The following is a 13,783-nucleotide window of genomic DNA, read 5'->3' on the forward strand; positions in this document are numbered from 1 at the left end:
AAAGCCATGGTTTTCAAACAGCCTTTTGATCTGGCTTTCAGTGACTGCCAAGGTAACCAGTTCCTGGCTTGCACACAAAGGGCACCTGCTCTCCCTTGCCTACCCAGGGTATTAAACTTGGGGGCCCCTTTCACTGCTCTTGTTCGTTTCCAGCTGGGAAACTGCTGCTGCCAGGTAGGTTTGTAATGCTACTGGGCCATCTTTGTAAAGTTTCATGTCTGCTTTCCAAAGTAACATGTAAATCCGCAGAGAGGTGGTCACTAACATTCATTTCTTAGCCAATGAATTACACCAAGAAAACCATCTTTCAATCATTTCAGTGTGACATAAAGTGTATCTCAAGAAAACCAAAGCACTGATGGTGAGAGCAAAGGACAATAAGGAAGAGAGGACAGATAAATAGTGTGGCCTTGATGATTTTAAAACTGTATGAATGTGAGAAGTTTGCATCTGATTAAAGAGGTCCATTCCTCACATCTTCTCTCCCCTTGGCTCTGCTTATGGCAAGGGAGAAAATTCATCCCTGCTGTAAGCCAACTGAAGTCATTCTGATCTCTCTGTTTTAAATGCTGTGCTTTTTGTATTTATATGAAGAAATAGCATAAAGAAAGAAAAGAGAGAGAAAAATTAGGCAAAGTTACAATAACAAGTGAGATACCAAACAAAGATTAAAGCATGAAACAATGTGTTAAAACTCATCATGGAGTCAAACACACAAAAATTCAGCATTATATTTTTCTATCTCTTCTCCTCTTTCTGTCTGTACGTTGTCTTGTTGGACTGTCATCAGCTTTCCACCTCACAAATGCCTGGTATATTTTATATCTTAAAAATTGAACATGCAGAAGGACAAAACTTCACTTTTAAATAAGGATATATTTCACAAAGGACACACAAATTCTAACTAACCTTAATGTGTTTGTGTCAAATACAGAAGGAATTTTTCAAGGAAACTTGTCTCTGGTGTTTGGTGTGGGCTGCCCACTCCATGCCAAGGAAGGCCATGAGAGCCCACACTGGAGGTGAAGGGAAAAGGATCTTCTCTTTCTGTTCTCACTCTTTGAGTCAAATGTGATGCTGCTCAAGTTTGTAAATCTCTTTATATAGATGTATGTGTGTTTCTAGGAACATATATCTGTATATAGGTAATGCCTTGAAATTAATACAGCTCAGTTCTGTTGAATCTTCCAAATTTGGGGCAGAACAAGAGTAATTTTTAGAATTGCAGCTTCACATAGACCCATCTAAATCTTGTCTATGTATTTTTTTTTCCTAGACCCAAATCTCTATACTTTAGTATACAAGGTATTTATTTTACTTGGTAATATTGCCTTGGGGTAAAGTCCAAGATAAAAGTGAATTATCCCCTCTTGGTCCTGACTCTTTCTGTTTAGGTAAGAATAAAATTAAAAGGCTAAGGCTAACTGGCAATGGAAATTCTTACACATTGGACAGTGGAAAACTGCAGGGTTTCAGGACTCATTCTGTTAATGAGTAGCAGTAAATAGTATCTTTTGTCTTCCTATCTATTTTTTTTTTTTTTTTATAAACCAGCATTGTCTTACACTCTTTCAATTGCAAAGCAGACTCCCTGCAGAATGCCAGCCCTGGCCAGCAGCGGGGGTGTGCTGTTTGCACACCTGGGCAAATCTACTGTATGGATTGCAGTGTAATAAAGAGGCACCCAGGTAAACCTGGAGTTTAGACACAACCAGGTGTGATAACTCCAAGCAAGTACTGAGATTGCAAAGTTCATGTAAAAAGAAAGACAAACAAGCAGTGCTGCACTGATGGCTTGAGTACCGTGGCAATGGCTCATTGAAGTGTTTGCAGTGCAGACCTGCTCTGCACAAGCACAGAGCTGCAGTCAGGAAGAGGTGCAAACTGAGGAGTCCACAGCTGTTATGGACACACCAAACACTTCAGTTTTCTCCTTGGGATAAAATTCATGTTGTCTGGATACAGCTGTGTTTGTGAGCTCAGCTAAGAGTATCTGCCTAGATAAATGCATCAAAGCTGAACAAGAAAATATGGTTGTATAAGCAAGGCAATCGTCTTTGAACATGAGGTAGGTGTCTAGTCATCTAACACACTTGCTCTGGAGTGTTCTGCCATGCTGAGATTTTAAAGAAATTGTTGGTGGATGGCAGCTATGATTTCACCCATCTGTACCTCAAGAAGAGTCCAATTCCAGTAGAAGACAATCCTCATAAAAGAATAGTTTTCATAGAGCACTGTAGTATTGGTCATGTGAAAAAATGTGGCTGACAGCTCCCTTTGAACAGCCCTCCTTCATTCTCAGAAACATTGCTGAACTTCCTGGCAGGTTCAGTAGTTTAACATGAATAGCCTTATAATTTTAATGATATTTTGTATTTCCTAATATTGCAATTTCACAGATTCACATAATTTTTGAGATTCAGAGGGATATCTGGAGATGGTATGGTTCAACCCACTTGCTCAAGCAGGGTGACTGAGAACTGGCTGCCCAGGAGCATATCCAGCTGGCTTTCAAATACCTCCAAGGATGAAGACTCCCCAGACTCTTTTGGTTATCTGTGCCAGTGCTAAGTCGCCTTCACAGAAAAAAAGTGTTTCTTTGTATTTTGATGGCACCTCCTGTGTTTCATATTTACAGAATCATATTCACAAAATCACTGGGTTAGAAGAGACCTTCAAGATCACAGAGTCCAGACCATGCCCTAACACCTCAACTAAACCACAGCACTGAGTCCTACATCCAATCTTTTTTTAAACACATTCAGGGATGGTGACTCCACCACCTCCCTGGGCAGACCATTGCAGTACTTTACTACTCTTTCTGTAAAAACCTTTCTCCTAATATCCAACCTATATTTCCCTTGGTGCAGCTTAAAACTGTGTCCTCTGCTTCTGTCAATGGTTGCTGCCTGGAGAAAGAGACCAACCCCCCCTGACTATAGCCCCCTTTCAGGGGTTGTAGAGAGTGATAAGGTCACCCCTGAGTCTCCTTTTCTCCAGGCTAAACACCCCCAGCTCCCTCAGTCATTCCTCATAGGGCTTGTGTTCCCAGCCCCTCACAGCCTCGTTGCCTCCTCTGGACACACTCGGGTGTCTCAAGGTCCTTCCCAAACTGAGGGGCCAGAACTGGACACAGCACTCCAGGTGTGGCCTCACCAGTGCAGAGTACAGGGGAACAATGACCTCCCTGCTCCTGCTGGCCACACCATTCCTGACACAGGCCAGGGTGCCATTGGCCCTCTTGGCCACCAAGCACACTGCTGGCTCGTGTTCAGCTGGCTATTGAGCAGTACCCCCAGGTCCCTTTCTGCCTGGGCACCATCCAGCCTCAGCATCCCCAGCCTGTAATGTTGCAGAGGGTTACTGTGGCCAAAATGCAGGATGGCCAGGGTATCAGACCCAGCCAGCATGGGTTTAGGAGGGGTAGGTCATGTTTGATCAACCTGGTCTTCTTTTATGACCAGGTGACCTGTCTGGTGGATGCAGGAAACGCTGTGGGAGTTGTGTACCCGGACTTCAGCAAGGCCTTTGACACTGTCTCCCACAGCACACTCCTGGAGAAGCTGGCAGCCCAGGGCTTGGACAAGAGCACTCTTTGCTGGGTTCAGAACTGGCTGCATGGCCGGGCCCAGAGAGTGGTGGTGAATGGTGCTGCATCCAGCTGGGCCAGTCACCAGGGGTGTCCCTCAGGGGTCTGTGCTGTGGCCAGTTCTGTTCAATATTTTTACTGACGATATGGACGAAGGGATTGAGTCTTCCATTAGTAAGTTTGCAGATGACACTAATCTGGGAGCCTGTGTTGATCTTTTGGAAGGTAGGAGGGCTCTGCAGAGAGACCTGGAATGGTTGGATGGATGGGCAGAGCCCAATAAGATGATGTTTACTAAGTGCCGAGTCCTGTGTGATGTCTCTCCAGTTGCAATGAGAGGACTGGGGACAAAACTTTTCACTTCTGCCTTCCCTTATAGTCAGTGGAGAGACAGAGCAAGAGCCTCACCACAGGATCACCCATTCTATCCATTCTAATATAGATTTTTAAGAGAGATGGGATAAATTAGTGAGGGCTTTCTGTGCCTGCCAGGAAAGGGGCTCAAGCAGCTAGCTCGGGATAAAGCATCTAACTTGAAGCTCAGGTCAGTAAGATGAGCCATACACTTGTCATCTTTTAAATTTATTTTAATTCCTTATCTGTAAAATGAGGACGCTGCCGCCTCCTTTTTTCTCCCATCTATTTGAACTGTACGTAACTACTATGTTAGGCTGAATTGTGTTTTGCCTGGTGCCTAGAAAAATGACAACTGACATCTTTTTGAGCTTTATTGGCTTCAGGCTATCACTATTAACAATGAAGGGATAAAATACAGAGCTTCCAGAGCAACTAAGTTTTAAGCATCCATACACAACCTAAAAAACTGACATAGAAGAGGCATGAAGGAAAAATAAGGCTATGAATTTCCACAATTTCTCATTGTCTCAACCTTGCGAACAGCTGCCAACTTCAAGCCTAAACAGGCATATTTCTTATTTTGCTGTTTTAACAGGAGATAATTATAGCTCATTGTTCCACAGCTTACTGTATAAAATGCTGAGCAGTACTTCTGTGTATTCTTCTTAGGTCTGAGGAACTTTAACTACCTTTGATTCTTGTGTTCCAGATAATCACTATTAAGCAGTTAAAAGTTCATTAAAATGAGGCCAAACATAGATGAAAATGCCAACAAAAACATGCCTGAAAATAATAAATAATAAAATGGTAGTGCCATTAGAAAGCGATTTTATCAGACTATATTTTTAAACATATCTAAAGAACATTTTATGTACTTCAATTATATTTGATGAAATTAACTTTCTTTGACATAATTGTCCTAAGGATGTGGAATTTTAAAATGGAAATGATACTCTGAAGCAGCACCCAATGAGGACATTTTCTGAGGACATTTTTCATGAGGACAAATATTCATATGTATATCTTTCATGACCTAGAGTTCAAATTTATCCACTGTTTTCCACACTATGGAAATAAGTTTAAACTATAATGAATAATTTAAATGAAGATGGGAAAAGCATGTTTGAGTTGCAGGCCTGTACTTTTCCACAATTAGGAAGGCAACAGTTCCCTTGGGTTTTCTTTCTTTGGCTGTGAAAGAAAATGGCTGAGTAGTATTTCCAAAACATTTCTGTGCAATTCCACAACATCAATACCTCAAGAATAGGAGATTCCTTCTCTCATTCTTTTAATCCAAACTCCAACTCCAAAAACCAGCAGAAACCATAATTAGAAAACATTCTTTAGAAGTTCCTCTTTTTTTATTTTATTTGAAGTTCTCCAAATTGAAATGCTGCTCAGATCATCCCTTCTCTCAGCCTGAACTCTGCTAATGAGAAGGCCTTTGGCATTTTTTCTTCTTTGTGGATGGGTAGGGAACAGCCAGTGCTTTTCTTGCTAGCAGATAAACAGGATGGATGAATAGGGCACCACAATCCTAGATTAGGCCAGAGATTCATCACTGACAGATAGTACAAAGGTCAAATAATATCTTACTAGAAAATATCTAAAATAGTGAAGCACACTTGGAAGGACAAGTTGAAATCATAATTCCTAGCTAGGTCACAACAATCAAATCTGTTTTCCTACATTTAAAACTACCTCTAAGCCACTAAACAATTACTAGTAAGCTTTGTGTTTTGCAGCCCTGGTTGAAGAAGCGTGGGGAGCTGGCAGAGCCAGAGCTGGCAAACAGGCAGCAGGGCAGGATGCTGACCTGAACAAGGCAGTAAAAGCATGCCAGTGTCAGCCAGAACGCTGCACCAGGCCAGCTGCTTGTGCAAACAGATGTTTGCCAGAGCCTGAAATAATTGTTCAGAGAGCAAAGTAGGGCAGTTCTAGGAGAGATACAGGCTTAGCAGCCATCCCCTCTGCTGGGCTGTCAGGAAAAGGATACAGATAATCAGCAATATGACTGAAGGGAACAATTATGAGGGGAACAAATTTTTTATTTGCCAGAGACACCAAATACCCAAACTGTTGTTGGCCCATTCCTAACAGTTGCATTACTTGCAACATAGTACCATGAGAATCTGATGGTGATTCAGAGATATAAAATGAACCTCTTTGTTGATTCATGGTATTCATTGTGGATTCATGGGCTGATAAACATGAGAAAAATGTAAAGACCTTATTAAATAATAAAACAGTGTTTCTGCACTTGCTCCTTAACTGCTGCAGAACTTGAGGAATAATGATCCAACTCCAAACTGCTGTGCTCACATGAACCAAACCAGAAAACCAAGAAACCTAATGAATGTGAAATGTCAAAGAGAAGATAACCAAATTCATAAAAGTACATAAGATAGAAAAAAAAATTAGGCCAGATGTGATCAGCAAAGAGCCTTTCCAGATTGGTTTTGAGCCAACCTGGTGTCTTGCTCTTATTTAATAACTTCAATGATTTGTAGTCCTGTTTGTACACAGTTTCCTCCTATTTTAATCTTAACAGGATCAGTAAAATGTTAGCTCGAGGATACTTTCTCTCTGGAGCACAAGAGGCTTAGTCAACCTGTTCTGCATAAACATGTGAAAATACACAGATCAACTGATTTACAAAAGGCACTACAGTATCTACCTTGCCCATTCCTTCCTGTTCTGAGATAGCAAAGATTAGAGATATGGGACATATTTATTATGTTTTCCCTATGCTTAAACAATCATATGAAAATGCAGTTCTCCTAAGTCTGTAGGCTAAGAACCAAGGATACTCCATCTCCTTTTGTTCTGCCATCACAACAGGTCTCTAAGGTGTGAAAGCAGATCAGGTGAGCAGTAGAACATCCCCAAGTTTTCTTCCTCACATTTCTGAAAGACAATGAGAATGCAGTGTGTAATGTGATACTGAAATAAAATGGGTGGCTCCAAATCTGGCAAAGTGAACCAGTCCTTTTCCTCTTTTAGGGCCTGAAATATTTCGACACACAATAGGTTTCCTTGATATTTCTGTATGGCACCTTTTATCTGACAGGATCTTGGGGACAGGTGAGTGCTTCCACACACTGCTGAGAGCCTGAAGCTTCCCAGGTGGAGTTCTGGGGCCCCGATCCAAGACAGCCATAAGGACTAACACACAGAGCTGAAGGAAGCAGCAGAAGAAACAGGCTGCTCCTAAATAGCACAGCACCAGCCAAGTACCAAAGATGTACCCTTGATTTAAAACAAGGCTTGTGACATCTTAAACAACCACAGCTTGTTGGTGGCCAAACCGGCATTTCCAGCGCCACTTGGAAATCTGATGCACATCATGTACCAATTAAAGAACAGCCTTTGGGCATCAGTGTCCCAAACTATGCAGTCCAGACAGTCTCCTAGCTCTGTCTGGTTGGGCAAACTGCACCAGCAATTTCTACCTGATTTGAACCAACCATTCAAAATGTGCATCTTCATCCTCCTTGTGCCTGGTCTCCCTGGCACCTGATCACCACCATGGCCAACAAATTTGATCACTCACAGGTGAATCAGACAGAGGAAAGGACTGACCACCATCTGACAGTTTTAAAAGCTCTTGCTCACGGAAAAATATGTCCTCTTGGATTTGAGCTTCTCTGGAGCAGCTGAAAGGAGATCTTCTGTCTTCCCATTGTATCTATTCCATAGGAGGAAAAAAACTGCAGACCTTGAATGCAGCTGAAGCAGGCACAACTGTTTCTCTGCCTGAACACTACACTGAACCCCTATTTTTACCCACTGTTACAGCTAAGATGACTGAATTACAAGGTCACGTATTTTGCCGAGGGCCATATCATGAGTCATTTGATTAAAACTCTGCCCTTCCGGGCTCACAGTCCTTTTCTCTACTCATTAGTACACAGAATGTAATAAAATGTTGGAATATCCCCAGAAAGGAGTCTTACTTAGACCACTTCCTCTGTAGTTCACCAGCACAGACCTCAACTCCTGGATTAGGCAACTTTCCAGCTCAATCACATGATGCAAAATAACATTTTAAGTTAAATTTCAAGTGGGATAATTAGCAGCTACAGAACATCAAGATTGTTCTAAACCTAAACAAAATCACAAGAGGAATTTTAGAGAGGATTCAAGAGGATAAACAGAATAGAGGCTAAGCAAATGCATAGTGGACACTATTCACCCTTTCTATTATCCATCTTGACAAGGGTTCTTTGATGCCTTTAGTAACTTATGACCTTCCCCCTTCTTTCTTTTTTTTTCCCCCACATTTTTTAGCAAAAAACCTTTAATGAACTCTCTAATCTAGAATAACTGAAAACTGAAAAGTTGGTAAAATTAACCAGTGGTTCTGACTGATGAGAAATCATTGATAACATGAGGTATTTTATTAAAGCTGCAATAACACTCTTCTAGCACAGTTTAAGGAAGGGTTCATTTTATAAACTCATAGGGTGTTGGAATGAAAGATCTGATCGTTCCCATGTAACCTCATAAATTTTCTTGCTAGTCAGTTTCGAGTCTATGAGCTTCAGTAAAATTCTCATGAGAACACAGCATCCATCCATAAAAACTCCTAAACCCACCATGGGAATCAGCTGGTTCAGAAGGGTTCAGAGGTTCAAGCCTGTGGTTTATTTATTGAAATTTTCTCAGTAAATATATCATGGTATAATAGATAGCAAGCACACTGTTTTGTGCTAGTAACATCCGTCTTCCATAATATACATGCACAGTAAGTTTCAAAAATAGGAAGGAAGAACACTAAGTTACATTTAAATGTGGGTGCACTGAACCTTTTTATCAAAAAGAGTCTGAAATCATAAACAAGAGTGAGAATTTGCTTCCTTATCTTTTAAAACCACTGTCATCAAATGCAGCTAAGATATTGCTCTATGCAAAGGCATAAAAAGGGAATTCAGATCACCAGAGGTTTTGACAGACTGGGCTGAAATTAGATGCTTCTAGTCCCAGAAGATGATGGTGACAGAGATAACAGTGGTAGAGCATTAGAAGCTGCAGAAGTACATTCCTTCACTGTAGTATTGGAAGTGTGACTCTGACCACGAGCACCATGTCCATGCTGGAAACACAAGCATTTCATAGAGTCTGTGGTTGAAGGCTCTGAACCAATTTTACCTCCTCCCTCTATAAAGCCTCCAAACCAAACCCTAAAAAAGTGCAAATTCCTTCCTTTCCTCAGAGACAGCAAACAGCAGCAGGAATGCAACAGACAGAAGAAGCTTCTGTGAGGCAATGTGGTACCCAAGAATAGCTCAGAAACTCCCTCAGGTGATGAATTTGATAGCTAGTTTGTGTCAGACTAATTATCCTAACACAGGATTCATGCAGTTATTTCTACCTCAAAACGCTTCTGAGGGAATAAAAATACCACTAAAATCCAAATAAATTTTTTTCCTGTTGGAAACCAAAGCCAGTTAGTCTACAGTCTCTGGTAGTTGAGAAGAACACTTCTACCCTAAGAAAGAGTCAGTCTTTCAGTGAAATTTTTTGGCAACTCATTTCAGGCCTTTAGAAGCAAGCTCTGGAGGTGGCAGGAACAGGGAGGTGACAAAGTCACCTTCCTCCCAGCTCTACAACCAGCTGCCAGCTTCCAACTCTGAAAATAAACAGGCAGATGGCCACAGCACTCTCTGTGGTCCAAATCATGCCGCTTCATGCAGGTGTGCAGAGCACTGCAGCCTCAGCACACTGCAGGGGCCAGGACTGCCAACACCACCATTACTCTAAGGTGTCAGGGATGAGCATGCCATGGGCAGCCTCTGCATTCTCTACTCTGCAACTCCTATATGCTGCACTCTTCTCCTGGCGCTGCAGTATGAAGATGAAATGGGAGAGGAGGATGCTATGGGGAAAGGTGGAATACCCTGGTGTATCCCCTGCCTGGCTTCTCTGGGACACAAATACACAGCCTTCATACTCAGCTGCTCTGTGCTCCATATTGCATCCCATCCTCAGAGCCCCACTGCCTAACGCTGATGGAGTGTTTGCCTAGAAAGAGCACAAGGCTGTGCAGAAAATGACCCTTTAGTCTCTCCTCTCTGTATTCTGTGCGCATGCAGATCCTGCTCAAAAAAACGGGCTCCATTCTGATTTCTGCCAACCATCTGCTGAAACATAAATGTGTTTTAGTTTTTATACTATTGAACTCCAAGCAACTTCACAGGCTTCCTTCACTTACCCTAACAGTACCTTGAATATGTTCAGAAAATTTGCTTGGCTTTGATAATAAAGTTCTGGCTTTGTATTTCAAAGTAGTGTACTTCAAATCCTGCTGGGAGTGCATTTTTAATAAAAATTCTCTATATCTTTTCTTTCTCTTCATGTGAGCTCAGCATATGTACAGTATTTAAATGCCTGGATTAGAAGCATAGTTAACAAAAATATTCCAACAACTTTTTTTTTTTTCTGGAAGAAAGAAAACTTACTCTTTGTGTGTGTGTGTCTGTGTACCTGACAGAGCTGGTTTCTTTCACACTGACACACCTAAAAATGTTTAAATAAAATTCAGCCGTTTGATATGCAAAATAAGCATTACAAATCTTTATTAATTTCTTAATGTAATCAAGAGTTTGATCCCACAAGCATTGTACATTATTATTTAGTGTTAACAGCTATAGCTGTGCATATAAAGGGAGTCTGCAGGCACTCCTTTATACACATTTATACATCTTTTCTTTGGAATAGAGCTGGCCTTTCCATTTGCTAAATCATTTACACCATAGGGAAAATGGGAAAGCAATGTAATACAGCATTGATTGACTTTTGCAAAGTAGAAACCAGATCTAATTCCATTTTAGCCTGGTCAAATCTTAAGGTTTTGAGGGAAGCTTCTGCTTGGTCCAGTGATAACAGTAACTTGTAATTTACATGGCACATCTTCTGAAAAATTCTCAAACTTACAAAGATTTACAGGGGTCACTTCTGTTGAGAGTGAACTGCAGAGAGGGGTGAAAAATAGGTTTGTGTAACATAAAGAGATGGGCAATGGAAATTAAAGACAACAGACCAAGAGTAATGTATTCCCTTGAAAAATGTAGATGATAATAGGTAGACACAATATAAATTCTAACACTGAATTATCCTTTAGCTCACAAAAAATGTCAAGAGACTTCAAATACCACAGATGGTCAGTGCCTCCATTTTCAATTACCTCTGACAGATGGCCCTTCCCTACGGCCCAGTGCTGATATGCCAAGAACACAGATTAGAGACTGACTCAGAGGCAAGAGCAGTGCCATACTTTGCAGCTGTATTTATAGACAGACCCAGAGTGTGCTTTGCCTCTGTATCTACAATTCAAACACACTGCATGAAGACATATTGAAACAATAGCAGTCACTTGGTTCTATTCCCTGTCCTGATTTACCACCATAAATCATACTGTAGGCTATTCACCAGCTGCATGAAGGCCCCAGAACGTATCAGTATCCACTCTAGCAGCTAACAGCTCTGCATATAGTTAATGCATTTCACTATCACTGCAACTCTCTTTCATTCCCAAAAGTTGAGATTCTGTTATAGATCAAATCATCAATTAAATTATTGGCCAGTAATCTCAAAACCCAAGCCAACTGCTGACAAATCAAATCCACAACTGGCATTTATACTAAATTAATCATGTAGCACATGGGTATTTGTTAGCACTTTACCACATTGTACACAATCAAGTTATTTCCTGACTCCAGTTCCAGTTTCAATCATAGCTCTTTGTTTTATGTAAAACACCCAAAAAATAAAATTATCCAAATGTCTTTATCACCTAAAAAAATGTAAACTGTGGGAGTGTGAAATGTAAATTCTTTACAATCCATTAAAGCTCCAGGTCCAGATGGTCTCTCTGCAGTTTTTCCAATGATCCAATTTGCTGTTTCCATCCCATTTATGATGCCTTTATTGAGAATCATAATAGGTGTTCAAAACACATTTAGTAAAGCAACTGTTAATTTTATTTTTGGATTTTGGAGCATGAAGGGACTCTGGAAATAGATTTGCTTGCCCACTTATCATTACCATCTACTGAGGGGGATGCATCCAGAACAGAAGTCACTCTGGTTTGAACAGTGCTAGCCACATGGCTGCAGGCAGCTTGGCCATGCCCCTTGCTCCTCTCCCTGCTCCTGTGGCCCATGCACCTCCCAAGGAGGGCCCTTCCTCAGCATGGATCTGCCAGGGATGCAGAGCATGCCCTGGACAAATGGCATAGGTAATGTCATCCCTGAAGATGAAGATGTGTGTGAATTGAGTATCTGTGTGTGTCTGCAGATGAAACACACCCAACTGCCCAGTCAGCATTTGCCCAAACTGATCATGTTACAGAAGATGATCATCAGCCAGATTAAACAGTTACTGGGGAATTACAAAAATACTTGACACAAAGCAGGAGCCAGACTGAAAAAAATTATTCAAGAAGTGTGAAAACTCATAACAGGACAGACCTCAGAAGGGAAACAACTATCTAAAGGGTGTGTGGTTCAGCCCATAACTTGTAGGGAACTTCAGGGATCTGTAAAAAGATAGAGGATCCACATCTCCTACAGGAGACAAGTAAACAGGGAAATCTGCAATCTTTGGGAAGAGGGATGTTTTTGTAACCCATACTGCCCATGAGTTGAGAGGGTCCATACAACTCTGTGCCTATGTGTACCTGCATATTTCTCAGATTGGTTATAGAAGAAATCTCTAGCATGCTTTGCCTATTTGTACTACTGATCTCGTTTCCATAGTTCACTGATTGCTGTATAATTACACTCTGCTAATAAAGCAATAAACTGCTTTGATTCATATTTATTTAAACTATGTGAACTCAGCAGCTTTACCCCACAACCTGTAATGAGTTGCTGAAGCAACCAGAGATCTCTGTAGCACAAGGATTTCATGTTTTCTTCCAGAGCATTGATTGACACTGAATAAATTCATGTTTATTGAACTGTATCTAACTGCAGGTGAGATCTCTTAAGTGCATGTGATATTTTTCTCAAAATAATTATTTTTAAGTAAGGCATTACACATATGGTTATTTCAGATCTGCTATTTCTACAGGAGTTCATATGCAGGTGTTACATGGCTAGCACTTGTAACTAAACATACCTCAATCTGGGAATCAGCATGCAATGTTAGCACTGTATTTTCCCCCTTGAAAAAAATGAACTAGACTGATTTGGATCTCTATTACCACAATCAGAACTGCAAAAGTGTTTTTTGCATGTTGCAGGGGTTCTCTAATCCTACAGGTTTTAGAAGACTTTTTTGAAACATCAATTAAGAATTTCTTTTTCTTTAAAACAGACAAATCTTTACAATTTTACCCATTTAGCTGGCCTGGCCAATTCTCCTTCCTTCCATAGCTGTAATAATATACTCTAGTATTCCCTAAAGCACGTTTAGCTGTGCATGCCTGGGTATGCTAGTCAGTGGTAATTTGCTATAATCCCACTGCCCTGACTTTCTCAAACCACATCACTACAAATGTAGGCAGTTTGGTCCAAAGTGTGGACTCTGCAACAGCCTCACAGCCCTAAATTTTACAAAGCATTGATGCACTACCAGTGACAGCAAACTCCCCACACATCCTCAGAGTACAGATAAGGCACAAGCAGCCAAGCAATCAGAAAGGCTCAAACACTTACCAAACAATGAACTTTGAACAACTCAGTAAAGGAAACAAACATGCACACAAAAAAGGTCAGTTTCTGGGATGAGAATGTAGCTGAATATCCCAGCCAAAGATAATTGTATTTCACAAAATTGCAAACCTCACATGAGAGTTTATAGTGGAAAAACACTGACAGGCCATTGTCTGTG

This window comes from Ammospiza nelsoni, chromosome 3 (assembly GCF_027579445.1).
Source record: "Ammospiza nelsoni isolate bAmmNel1 chromosome 3, bAmmNel1.pri, whole genome shotgun sequence".
Classification (NCBI taxonomy): domain Eukaryota; kingdom Metazoa; phylum Chordata; class Aves; order Passeriformes; family Passerellidae; genus Ammospiza; species Ammospiza nelsoni.